This window comes from Cetorhinus maximus, chromosome 11 (assembly GCF_964194155.1).
Source record: "Cetorhinus maximus chromosome 11, sCetMax3.hap1.1, whole genome shotgun sequence".
In the NCBI taxonomy this organism is placed as follows: Eukaryota; Metazoa; Chordata; class Chondrichthyes; order Lamniformes; family Cetorhinidae; genus Cetorhinus; species Cetorhinus maximus.
The window spans coordinates 32,888,739-32,902,281 of NC_135889.1; the positions used below are offsets into that span (position 1 = coordinate 32,888,739).

The 13,543-nt window shown below is 39.6% G+C and overlaps 1 protein-coding gene across 9 annotated transcripts in view; it reads left to right on the plus strand.

The window, feature by feature from the left end:
* Nucleotides 1-1,091: 1,091 nt before the first annotated feature.
* The window catches only part of LOC144686492 (diacylglycerol kinase beta-like), a 691,325-nt gene continuing 678,873 nt past the window's right edge, over nt 1,092-13,543 (plus strand). For 6 of the 9 annotated variants that reach the window (XM_078551766.1, XM_078551771.1, XM_078551773.1 and 3 more), the window contains exon 1: nt 1,092-2,344. The gene's annotated coding sequence lies outside the window, so the exon portion shown is untranslated. Of the gene's footprint in view, nt 2,345-2,502; nt 2,658-13,543 lie in introns of those variants that run through there. The other 3 variants (XM_078551767.1, XM_078551770.1, XM_078551768.1) reach the window with 3 other exon arrangements.

A 13,543-nucleotide genomic window follows, 5' to 3' on the forward strand; every position in this document is an offset into this window, starting at 1 on the left:
TGAATTAATTTGATAACCAATTAATCATAGCATTTTTAGAATTATTTGCTAAATAGTAATTGGAAGACACCAGTTCAGGAGGGTAAGAAGCATTTCCAAAGAGTTAATTGCAGGTCGAAAACTTTTACAAATGAAAAACTATTGAATAACTAATTGGGAGGGAGGTTGTTGGTAACCCGAGGTAAATGCAGTAAAGAGGCACGTTAAAAGCAGAATAACAAAATGTAAGAATTGCGCGTTGACCAATTGTAGGAACAATAGCGGTAAAAGCGCTATTTTGATCATCGGTTGAATGGGTAAAATATAGTTATTCTGTACCATGTTAAGAAATTGTTCCTCAGCCATTTTATAACTACCTCCAGCAAAATCCCCCTCCCCCTGCCAGGAGTTACTTGAGACCAATGCACCACGACTATTGTAAATAATTTTACTTCAATTCTACAAGTTTGAGTACCAGGATATGTTTACGAGCGAATAAAGTTTAAATTTCACTCAGAACACAATATGCTTTATAGAAGGCTGATAGATACACATACAATGGTAACGTTTCTCGGGATTAAACTCCACGTTTAATATGGACTTTTCTATAACTGCCAATACAGAAAAATACTTAACCTCGCAAAATTAGTCCAAACGGTTTTGCAAGGTGACCGTGAGTATTAATTTCTCAACAATTGATGTTTCGATTGGTTGTTATCCTTGTCCGTGAGGTAGCAGCACTGAGGCTCTCAGCCGGGAGCTGAGTACAACTCGTCTGTAAATTCATCAGCCGCGGACACTCCAAACCTGTTTTTGACTGCAGCCTCAATGTATCCTGTCACCTCAATTTGAATTTACAGAGCTGATGCAAGTGTTAGAATGCAACATTGCTTCCCTCCTCCTCCTCGAATTCGGAAATCAGATGGAAATGTGATTGATTAGTGTGGGTGTATTCCCCTTGCAAGAGCAGGCAGCGAAACTCGTTTTTTCAAGTGTACGGTATTTTTAAACTTTCCTGGCCCCTGCAGCTACATTGCTGCACTTTGGAAAGTGTAAAAGGCTGTAGTCATGTCAGTTGGCGTCATGTCCCAAAATATATCGTGTTTACATTCAGATGAAGTCATAGCAACCAAGACAATCCTTCTGTTTACTTTGTATTTCTGTGGTGGGGAACAATTTAATACTGCAGCAATATTCCAGCGAAACAGTATCGAAAACTGAGTTTTGCGAACAATCCTTTCATTGCAATGTTACGAAAGGTTAGGATTTCGGGCAAGCACGTGTTGCTACTATTTTACTTTTTAGGATGAAATTATCTCGGATAGGGGGAGGGGGTGGGATGTACGCGAAAGTCTACAGCAGCAGAAATGCAACATGCAGGTTGTCGGTACTCACTGCTTAAGGTGCCCGTTCCACGTGTGTTAATGTTTATTTCTGCTGTAATCGGGGAAAAACTGGAAAGAGACGGATGTCTGGATAGTTTTGCGCTCTACTTGGCGCTAAAATCACCAATCCTTTCCATCGTCCGCAATGAGTGATTAAACGACAAATATAAAAACTGCAAGTAACAACTGGCTGCTGTTGGTGGAAAGAGGGACAGTTCCCAGTGAAAAGAGTGTATGGCAAAGGTTTACCTTCCAACCAACATCCGCGTTGGCATAAAATCCACCAGACTGCAGCAGTGAGCCGGACACCCAACCCCGCTACACTTAACTGGAAATGGGCAAACTTTTGTCGAACAAACCTTAATGCCAACTGAATAATGGCTGTTGTGGGATCTTGCTGTGCGCAAATTACTGTCCTGGGCACAGCAGTTCACTACATATTTCACTGGCTGTAAAGGCGCTTTGGACCCACCTGAGAGCTGGAAAACCCCAATCTAAATGTTTAATTTATATAGTGTTTGGGAAGCGTTGAAAGGCTGCCTGGGGAAAAAAGGTCCCTTGAGATGAGAGGATTGGATGAGCAGCGGGCGTCCCCGCATCTTCCAGCAAACTCCCTGCTCCGGCTTCACTGCTTCTGCTTTCACTGCTGTCTGCCGACAGCGCGCGGGAGGCTTCCGCCTCGCTCTCTGCCGCGCGCCCCCGTCGAGCGGGCACGAGCACCTTGGACAGAGCGCGCTCCCAACAGCAGTGATCAGAAACTCCTGTCCTACAAGCAAAACACCAAGAGAACCTTCGGCTACATTTAAATAAAAGTAAACAAAAAAGGGGAGAGAACATGTTGTCTTTGCACTGACCGGTCACGGAGCTAATCCTCTCACCGTCGTCTCTCTCAGAATGTTTCTTTTTTAAAAAAAGGAAGAAAGATTACAGCTTGATAACTCTTGTTTATTGCGGAGAGAAGAACTGGAGCCGGGTGTGAGGTGAGTAGATAAGAATTAAAGAGAGGGAGGGATGGAGCAGCGCCGCTTGTGGAAATGCAAATGTGTTTGTTTTTAATCGGGGTGGTGGGGGGGGGGTGTTTATTGTTTGCCTGTCTGAATGGGTGGCAGGGAAAGGTGTAGCGCGGTGTTTGGGTTGTAGAGGGAGGTGTGGGAGAGAGAGCCTGGCGCCTTTTGCAAAGCCATCGCCTGCACCTCGCCCCTGTCACTCGGGCTGTGCTGCTGAAGCGCCCCCCTCGTCCGGGCGGCGGGCACGACACGAGCGGGCGCCGGCTACACTGCCCCAGCCTTGGAGGTAAATGCCACTCATACCCTGTCCAAGTCTGCAGCGGCATTTCTCTCCCTCTCTCTGTGTCTCTCTCACGCCCTATAAAGCGCACTTGGCTCTGCAGCGTCCTATTCGCACGTTAATCTCTTGATTTCTTGTGTGTCGATTTTAAGACATTTTGTTTTTTTTAAAGTCAGCGCGTTGAGAGATACGGAAACCTCAAACATATCCCCCCCCCCCCCCCCCCCCTTGCAAGTTGATAATTGTATATGTGACAAGTTGCGAGAGCTCGTCTGAACGTAGCTAAAAGTTACACATTGTGCAACAGCACAATGTTACCGCAGTTCTTAAGGAAACCCATGGACAGAGGGTTATAAACTCAACATGGGTATTTTACTTTCTTCCAGTGTTGTATTCAAAAACAGATGAGTAAAATCGACTGTTATGAAGCCAACTTGGTCTGAAGCTTTTCTGTAAAATGTTTATAAACTACTGGGATTATCCAATCCCAGCATCTAGGATATAAATAGTGGCCGACCCTATAAACTTTACATAGTTCCCGTTCCTCGTGTTCAAAATTAATAATTAGCAGTTGGAAAATGGTATATAACTCAGCAAATATTGATTAATTGTTTCCATTCTGTAATACTAGTGTTGAAGCTGGAGTTTTAATGCTGCAAAAGGTTTTGACTGTTTCAAAGTTATTTCTAATTCGACTGTATTGGTCCAAGGCAGAATTAGGCCAGTTTGAACCAAAGATCCCTAAGCGGCCCCCCTCTAGGTGATGATGGTTAACATCTGAATCTACTATGTTTACCCCCTATGTTTACTTGTGTAATATATAAAATTGGTTGTACGGTTAAGAACCTGAATTTTGGATTTAAAACCGGAAATCCAGATTAATTTCCGAACGTGTTCAAACCTGTCTTAATTAGGTGTCACCAACCTAAACAAATGGCAACGATCGAATTACAGCCTAAAATAGATGGATTTCTGATGATGTAATATTGGCCTCCAGATTAACAATGGCCTTTTTTAGTATTCAGGAGTAAATCACAAAGATTGATCAGCATGATGTCACCGAAAACCCTCGAGTGAATGTCAAATTCACTGTTTTGACCATAGCGTTTTAAGATTGAGACTGGAAGAATAGGTGGTTGAAATCTGTGAGAGTCTGCAAAGGTTTGGTTTACAGAATTAACAGAACTTTGTTTTCTTTTCTGTGGAGCTGATAAAGGTTAAGATTCATAATAGAAATCTCATGTTGATCAGATGAAATTGATTTTTCCAGTTAGATATTCATAGTTTGCAATGCTGAGATCTCATTTACTGTGCAAAACTCTGCCACCAAGAAAGTTCATCACATATACTAGAGCACTTGCTTTTCAGTGTTCCATTCAATTTATCAGCAGTCCTTGTGATGGTCTGTCCACTTTGTTACAAAATGGTGGTTTCCAATTTATTTTACTTCTTGCTTCCACCTTACTGCTCAAATCAGTATATTAAGCAAGAAATAGACATTTTCTTATTTTATATTTTAAAAAAAAAGCTGTAGTGGAGGCCCAGTTGATTTATGAGAAGTGTGACCTTTTGTTTAATAGCTTTTTAGCCACAGGCATTTAAATTGTCAGTTGAGTGGTTCTCAGTAGCTAGTGGCCTCATATACTAGAGAGTGTCTTGATCTCGTGGCTTACATTAATATTTTGTGACATGGCTTTTTATTCTTTTGGCTCGTGGAAATGAGGGGATTTTAAAAACTGCAAACTTAGATGTCTGAATATCTCGTGTAGAATGTCATCTAAATGATTATGCACAGATATCGAAAGGCCTGAGTATTAACTCCTCCCATTCAAAAGACATGTATTTGTGTTATTCCATACTTGGTATTAACAGGCACCCATTCCCGCAACTGAAATTAAAGTGTGAGAAAAAGCTCATTAAGGTTTTACGTTGAAACCTCGCATCAGATGAAATGCTAACATAAATTGTCAGACACTGAGACCTTTGCATTTCCAGTTTTTAGTATTTTTGGTTTTACTTTTGTTTCTTTGCGGTATTTTCCTAAAGGTATAATGTCTGGATAATTTGTGAAATAAAATTTGAGAGGCAGAGGTATTTTGATGTATTACAGAAAAAACAGCCCTTTGGTAATACCCATCTGCACGCAAATTATAAGTACACTTTTTCTATGTAATATTTCAGACTTTATTAAACTAGCACCACTTGGCTTGGATGAAGTTAGCCTTTGTTCACTAAAATGTCCTTTGTGTCTATGCCTATTTTATCAAACAAAATAAATGTACAAGAGTTTGAGGCTAACATTTTCATTGCTTCCCTTGATGGTTCAGCTGAATAAGACGGGGTATAAATAAACCATGATGACGAAGTATGTCCCACCTGGTCAGTGCTGAGTTGTCTGAATTTAGTTCGGTTAGAGTAAAGACAATCCATGGGCTCTGAAACCAACCATTTAAAAATGATAGAATTGTCTGTGTTGCTGCTTACTGTTCAGTGACCCCTGCTGGAAAATGCACTTTGGCCATAAGGTGAGGTTAAGGCCGAGTCTGGCTGTGATGTGCTCAGTGCTTGAGTAGCCTCGGGAATGGCCGTTTGGGCAAGTGCACCAGAGTCTGGAGAGCAGGAGGGGAGAAAGCTAGCAGAAAAAAAATCTTAAAACCTTCACCCTCTTCATCCAGTTGTTCAGATTTGTGTTGAGACAGAGTGAGAAGAACAATAGAAATCTAATTCCCTCTGACTTTTAAAATGACGCTCTACATGAAGAAAAAAATCCAAAGTGCAGACTGCCACAGTTTGCTGTCTGTTTTTAATAAGATAAGTCTACATTCCCTATGTCAGTATGACTTATAATTTCAAAATACTGACAAATATTTCTTGTTACATATCTTGCTTCTCAAGACCTGTGCATGAAAACTAATGTAAAATTTAAATATTGCAATGTGTTAGCTGCCCAATAACCGGAACAATTGCTACTTGTTCAGTGATTTGAATAGCATTAAAAGATCTTGATTCAGCTCAATGTGAAAGCTCCTGGTGAAACCTTATACACTTTCCTATAATTTTTCTTTTTCAAACATGTAAACATTGTGATCAGAATCTAAACACAACACTCTGGAGGGTAGAAAATAGAGCATGTAGTTTTTAAGTGGACTGAGTTTAGCACCATGAGGTAGTGATGCTGGCATATGTTGGCTACTGTATCTGTACCTGTACGTTTTTCTTTTTATATTTGAAAAGCTTAGGTTCCATTGACATTTTGATTATTTGGCAGTATGAAGCAAGATGCCACAATGAAAGGTTAATACATTTAGAAATTTTTGTCAGATTGTGTTTGATAATGCTCCTGTGAAGCACCTAGGAATGTTTTATTACATTAAAGGAACTTTATAAATGCAGGTGTAAATGTAATATAACTGTACAAAGCACAATTAGATTTCCTGAAAAAAGGTTAGGTACATCTAGCAAATATAAATTGATATTGTATGCAATATATTCTTAGGATCAAAGAAATTTTTAAAATTGGTTTCACTTTCTCGCTGCTTACCTTCTTGATCTCCTCATAGCATGTAATGTTTCCCGTCGAAGGACCACTCACTGGATACATGAGTTGCCAGATGACACTCCTGCCTGTGAGGAATTGCTTAACCTTCAAATTAGAACATTGTCATGATGATAAACCTGAAATTGATAATTCACCTTGAGGAAATGGTGAGCATAAATGCAGGCCCTAACACTGGTGCAGCACAATGGTGCTGTGATGCTCTATGATGCCTTTGTCCTATCATTATATGACTACACCATGTAGATAAAGATTTCTCAAAAAATGTAAGATCTGAAAATATGACCTTAACCTTATTAAGCTAACACACATGTAGGTTATTTAGGAAGGAGGCATGTGAAAGAAACTTCCAGATATTCTTTTTTTGTAGTGTGACCTAAATCATGTCATGTTTGTGGTTACCAGAGAGTGAAGAGTAGAAGTAACATTTATTTTTCCAGTATTTTTTTGTTTTTTAAAAAATCTACAGAGTTTTGTGTTTATCTCTCCTCCTTCTGTCCCAACACCCTTCACTCTTGGTGGATTACCATTATCTTTCTTCAGGTTTTTTAGAATATGAAAAGTTCAAAGCGCTAGCATCCTTTTTTTATTTATCAGCTTCAGGCAAGCGGCACTCACTGTTACATGCTTTATGCATAACTGTAGAGCTGGTCTCACTACCATGTTTTATGCAAGTTGCAGAACTGGTCTTACTATGAGATGTCTTGTGAATTATCGCAGAACTAGCATCACCATGATATGCTTAATACATGTCACAGAACTGTCCTCACTCTGACTTGCCTTATGCAATACCACAGAAGAACAGCAATCCAAAAATTAACAGGAAGGTTTACCTGACATCCAAAGTCAGTGTTTCCTACCAAGGAGATAGAGCAGAGAAACCAGATTTCATTTAGTAGCTTGTTTCTTGTAACCAGGAAACTTTGTTTAAAAAATAGAATGCAAGAAAAGTTGATTTTATCAATGATTTGTCACCCTTTATTTTCTACCCTCTAGTCAGCCTATGTTAAATTAGAACTCTGCATGACATAGTCAATATATTAAAGCACTGCATGTGATAACAAACTTGTACAGGGCTTTTGAGCAGTTTTATAAAAACACATTTTTCATTGGTATAAAAATTTAAATGTGAAAAATGTAAGTACTAAAAGTATTAAAATGTTTCAGTTGCCTTCAACACTTAAATCCTAAACAGTTTAGCATTTAACATATCTAGGATACAGATTCAGCTCAATCTGCAAGAAGCTACTTCTCTTCCATTGTCTCCTTTGTTTAACGTGCAGTGTACTGTGAGATGTCCATTACTTGCAAGGCACCTTTAGATGCATTTGACCATCTTTTTAACAATTATCCTCAGTTTATTTTGCAGTGTTATTTTAGTAAAAAGATGTTGCTTTTGGGAATATTTTGAAATAGTGGTATTACAAGTTCTAGAGAAATTAAGACATTATAAAGGAATTAATGTTAGAAAAATCTGAAAAATTTTATACAAGGAATCTTTTTGTAAATATTTTGGTTTTCTTGTGTTTCATTTGCATTTTTTTTCCTTTTCTCTAATTCTTTTCAGTAAAGATACGTATTATTTTTGTTCATAATATTTTACGTTAAATTGTCTTTTCCATTTTTTGTTCATCTTCTAAATTTGTTTTTCTGCTTCACAGAACTAGGAAAGCCTTGTAATTCGTTGCTGTATTCTAGATTGTCTTCATTTTATCTGTTTACACAGGTTTTATGATTTCACTGATTTGATTGATCTGGAAGACTTACTGAGGCTGTAAGTGTGGGAAAGGTAGTTGACATATAGTTGAAGTGAGAAGATGTCTAAGGCAATCTAGCTTAATGATATTTGAGCTGACTGATTCTATAACTCCTCTCAGCTGTTACAGTGATGTGGAATGATGTAATCACCAGTCATTGCTACAGCATACTTCAAGAATGGTCAACAGCTTAGATTTATATAGCACCTTTGCAATAAAGCATCTCAGAATTTGCATAGTAGTCACTGATCAGTAGAAGGGTTGGGAAAGATGACTAAATGCAAGTCAAAATTAGAGGGTTTTGTGAGGGCATTTAAAAATGGGAAGAGGAATAACCAAGCGGGTAAGGGGTAGAATGTCAGAGAGTAAGTCTGAGACAGCTGAAGCCTTTGCTGTGGATTGCGGTGGGAAGAATGGCATGCACAGGAGGCTGGAATCAGAGGACTAAAGACTGTGACAGTGCTGGATGAGGCTGAGGTAGAGTGAGACAATACCCTGAAGGAATATGTGAACAAAGACAAGGATTTTAAATTCATTGCCTTAGGTAATGAAGCCAGTGGAGATCAGCAAGGATAGTGGTGATGGGCAAGCAGGACAGTGTACACAGCTGGAGTTTATGTAGACGTCTGAGAAGTCTTGAGGTACTTAGAGTGGTTAACGGTTAGCAGGGAGCTTTTCTGGAGTACTGATAATCTGATTTTCTTTTATGCGAAAACAAAATGAATTTTTAGTTTGTTTAAAAGCTTTCCCTGTACTTGAGTTTGTTTATGGTTAGAAACAAAACAATTTCATTCAGAACAATGAAAATATTGATACTAGTGTAATACTTTAGGCATAATTGCGAGGCCAAGATCAGAGAACTTGACAGGCTAAATTTGTGACCCAAAATCTTGCTTCAATCTTCGAACATTTGTCAGTTTATTGAAAGGTTGAATGACATTTATGACTTTGCAGTAATGTAGGATTTTATCAGGTATAGGATACAACTGAAAATGTAATTGGGATTTTTGAAATAATTTTGAGGGTGAGCAGGAAATGTCTGATGTATTTCACTTGTGGTTCTGAAATCAAAGTTGGAGTCGATCACGTTGGAGGAACTGAAACCAGTTATGGAATTTTGCCTAAACAATTGGGCTCACTCCATGACTCAGAGGGTTGCCTATCTTCAGAATTATCTGTCCCAGAGAGTTGCGGATGCTCAATTGTTGAGTATATTTCAAGACTGAGATTGATAGCTTTTTGATCTCATTGGATTGAGTAATATGGGAAGTGGGGTTGGTTGGGGGGTGGTGGTGGGGTGGCAGCTGGTGACGCAGTGGTAACGTCACTGGGCTAGTAATCCAAAGGCCTAGACTAATGCTCTGGGGCTGCTGTTTGAAATCCCATCATGGCAGCTGGTGGAATTTAAATTCAATTAAAATCTGGAATTGCAAACTAGTCTCAGTAATGGTGACCATGAAACTATCATCCAAAAACCCATTCTAAACCCAAATGGTTCACTAATGCCCTCCAGGGAAGGAAATCTGCCATCCTGGCCTGGTTTGGCTTACATGTGCCTCCAGACCCACAGCAATGAGGTTGACCCCTAACTGCCCTCAGAAATGGCCTAACAAGCCACTCATTTAAGGGCAATTAGGGTTGGGCAACAAGTGCTGGCATTTCCAATGACGCCCACATCCCATGAAAGAATTAAAATAAATCAGCCATGACCATATAGAATGGCAGAGCAGGCTTGAGGGGTCAAATGGCTATCTCTTTCCACCCTCTTCTCCTCTCTCTCTCTCTCTCTCCCCCTCCCCCCCCCCCCCCCCCCCCCCCAAACCATTTCTTAAGAATTGAGAAACTGAGGTGATAGTTATCCTCATATCACAAACTCATTCTTTGTCAACACATTTATGATTTTGCTACAGATTTTAAACCAAAGAAGTATTCCTCCTGCAACTCGATAGTCTTGGATGTTGAATGCTAGTTAAATTGAGAGTCAGTGAAAACTAATGTTAGGCCCTGCAGTATACAGAAAATGTTACGACAGCTTACCTTTACCAGAAGCACTAGTGAATAGATTTTAGGTAAACAATATAGCTTGGATTGAGGTAACAAAAGTATGTTGATATTTTTCCCTCTTGTACAGATGTGTATGGAATACTTTAAGTGAAATAAATTTTTGAGTGTATTTGTGTGGTGTAACATTGTAAGACAACAAAACATGGTTTGGACGAATTCAACATTTGTCTATGTTCAATTTCTCTCACTATTCCCCAATCTTCACGCCCATTCCAAGCTAATTTACTCTCATCAGTAGGATTTTGAATTTATCATTGCACCATAGGTGATTGTCCAGATATGTCATTACTCCCTTGTTCTTGATATTGATAAAATAATGAATGCATTTACTTGTTACAGAATATTCATAATGTAGAATTTTCTATTGAAGGACCAGAATCTCTCTTTTTGAGTAAAAGGTTTATTTGGTGCCCAAATCACAATGAATGTAGTACTTCAGGCCAATTCATTTCGTGCTTCCAGAATATCTCAGCATCTTCCCATTATGGAATCAAGTCGTTTTGAAAATAAGCTCATTGTCCTGACCCTTGCCAATCTTCTGGCAGGTCTTTTTAAGCTGATTTGGATGTGCATTTGTCATAAATTGTTTTGTATGCAATGCTTTCTGGTGATCAAGAAGATGGAGAGTAGTTTTTAGATATTGCAATGAATAAAGCAGTTTTGTTTTACTTCCAATCTGGGGCATACATCAGCTTGCAAAAATATTCCACATTTTAAGCTTATATATGCTTGTGTTCATTTGGTCATTTTCAGAGTGATCCTACCACACATACATATAGTATGGACTAAAACTACTTTTTCGTAATTAAAGAAATGGCAATATAAATGTAGCTTAAGGTATTTATTTTTTAATAAAGGCAAATGCATTTAAATTCGAACCAAAATGTCCAAGTCCAGTTTACCTGTTTGGAAAAAGTGTTTTCAAACATTCTATTTTAAGCAGCTTGAAGTTCCGAGATAATTTTGCAGGTTTAAAAACTAGCAGTAGAAAAATATATTTACGTTTATGTAGTGCTTCACGGCCAATTAGTTGCTTTTACAGAGTAGTCAGTGTTGTCATAATAGCTGATTTGTGCAATGTTGATTTTTTTTGAGATATAGATAAACTTTGGTCAGGAAAATCACCTTGCTCTCCACAGTGCCATAGGTTTCAAATGTGCTGTCTTCATATGGCGCACCTTTGTTGCTGGCTGAAGAGGCCAATCCTTGAGAGGCAAATTCTGCCACAAGTGTTGCACATGAAGCTACCAGGTGTTGTTGAGTTGTTTTCAAGGTTGGCATCTGTTGCCAAGCCATCATGATGATGCATGCCAGCCCAAGGCAGGTGTCACCAAATTCCTCTGTCGTCAGTTAGTGACCTCCAGATGCAATTATTCAATTTCTAGGGCCTTCATGTCATGCTTGCAAACATTCTTGAAGTGGAGCTTTGGGTATTCTACTGATTGTGTGGCTCCAACTACCTTACCAGACAGAAAGTCCTTGGGTATGCGACCATATATCCATCATGTGGATATGCCTGAACCAAAGAAGCTGCCTCTGTTGTTGCCTCTGTTTGAATGCTAACAAACGGGAGCTCTGCCTTTCGTAGATCCCACTAAGGCATTCAAAACCATCAGCAGAGCAAGACCCTATGAAAATTTCGCTATCCACCAAAGCTTCTTGGTCTCATCCGCTTCTTTCATGACAGCATGCACTGTACTATACAGTTTGATGGCTTCACTTCTGACGCTTTGAGTGAAGAATGGAGTTAAACAGGTGTTGGGCATTTTCTTGTCTATGCTCCTGACCTTTGCCCCCTGCAGATATTGGAGGAGTCTACTTGCATACTAGGTTATGTGGCAAGCTTTACAATGTGTCAGGACTGTATGCGAAGAGAAAACACATTTGTGTCCTGATTAGAGCATGCTATGCTGATGTTGCTGCATTAATTGCCCACACGGAAACTCCACTACAAAGCCATGGACTATCTCTCCCATACCTGTAACTTGTTCTCCCTGACAAGTATTAAGAGAACAATGGTTGTGTGACAAGCTGTTGCATCACTGCAGCTGGGGTCTCAGAAAATCAGAATAATAATATAAGAAATAGGATGAGGCTATTCCCCAGCCCGAGCCTGCTTCACCCATTCAATAAGATCATGGCTGACCTGATTGTGGCCTTAACTCCACTTTCCTGCCTAACCCCTATAACGCTCGACTCTCTGTAGATCATAAACCTGTCTAATTCAACCTTGAATACAATCAAAGACCTAGCCTCTACTGCTGTCTGGGGAAGAGAATTTCAAAGCTTAACGCCCCTCTGAGAGAAGACATTTCTCCTCATTTTGTCTGTGTTCCTGTGATAAAGGGGAGGTTCCTTTATTTTGAAGCAGTGCTGCCTAGCTCTAGATTGCCACTACAAGGGCAAACATCCTCTAAGCATATACCCTGTCTCGAGCCCCCTCAGAATCACCTTTCATCCTTCTAAACTCCACTGAGTATCGGCTCAACCTTTTTCACGTAAGACAACGCCTTCATCTTAGGAATCAACCTAGTGAAACTTCTCTGAACTGCCTCCAATGGAAGTATGTCCGTCCTTAACTAAGGAGACAAACCCTTGTTACAAATATGAAGTTGTAAGATTGTAATTTTTTTGAAATAAAAAATGCAGGTTGCTGTAGTCCCAGAGGACCATAGGTTGCTCTCTCACCAGAGAGAGACGACTGGTGGTGAGTTTAACCTGAGGTTCACCACACCTCAAGCGAGGTTGACCTCGGGTGACCTCGGCTAGTACGGGAATTGAACCAGCACCGTTGGTGTCACCCTGCATCAAAAGCTAGGTGAAATAAAAACAAGGATTGCAATGGGCAAGACCGTATTTGGTAGGAAGTGGTTGCAAAGCAGAAAGCTGAATAAACAACTCAAGAAGCGACTTGCAAAGAGCTGATTTGGAATGTTGAAAACAAAATAGTGCTGTTACTGGAAATCTGAAATAAAAACAGAAAATGCTGGAAAAACCCAGGTCTTGAAAGCACTTGTGATTTGGAGTGTTGTATTGTATGGATGTAAGACTTGGACCTTAGAGAAAGAGGAGACCAACTTGCTAAATAACTTTGGATTTGGAGGAGAATGGAAAGGGTCAGTTGGGCAGAATAAGTAACAAATGATGAAGTACTGTGGAGAGTGAATGAGTAAAGAAATTTGCTGAATGTAATTAGGAACAAAGACTGGGCAAAGCACATCTTAAGAGGTATTGTAAGAGACTTTATGGAGGGAAGATTTCAAAGTAGAGGAAGGAAGAAAATATCAATGCTGGATGGCTTGAAAATTGAAGGAAGCTATAGGCAAATGAAAAAATTAGCATAGGGTAAAGAGACATGGACATCCTTTGGGAAGAGAATACATGATATGTTTTGGGACAGTCTTTAATTTGTGGTAAAATGGAGGAATGAAGGGGGTCATGTCATCAGTTCTGAATTCTGTCTGGTAACAAACCTGGGGGGCTTGGTTATTAAAAGTTAAAGGGGCCCAATTTGT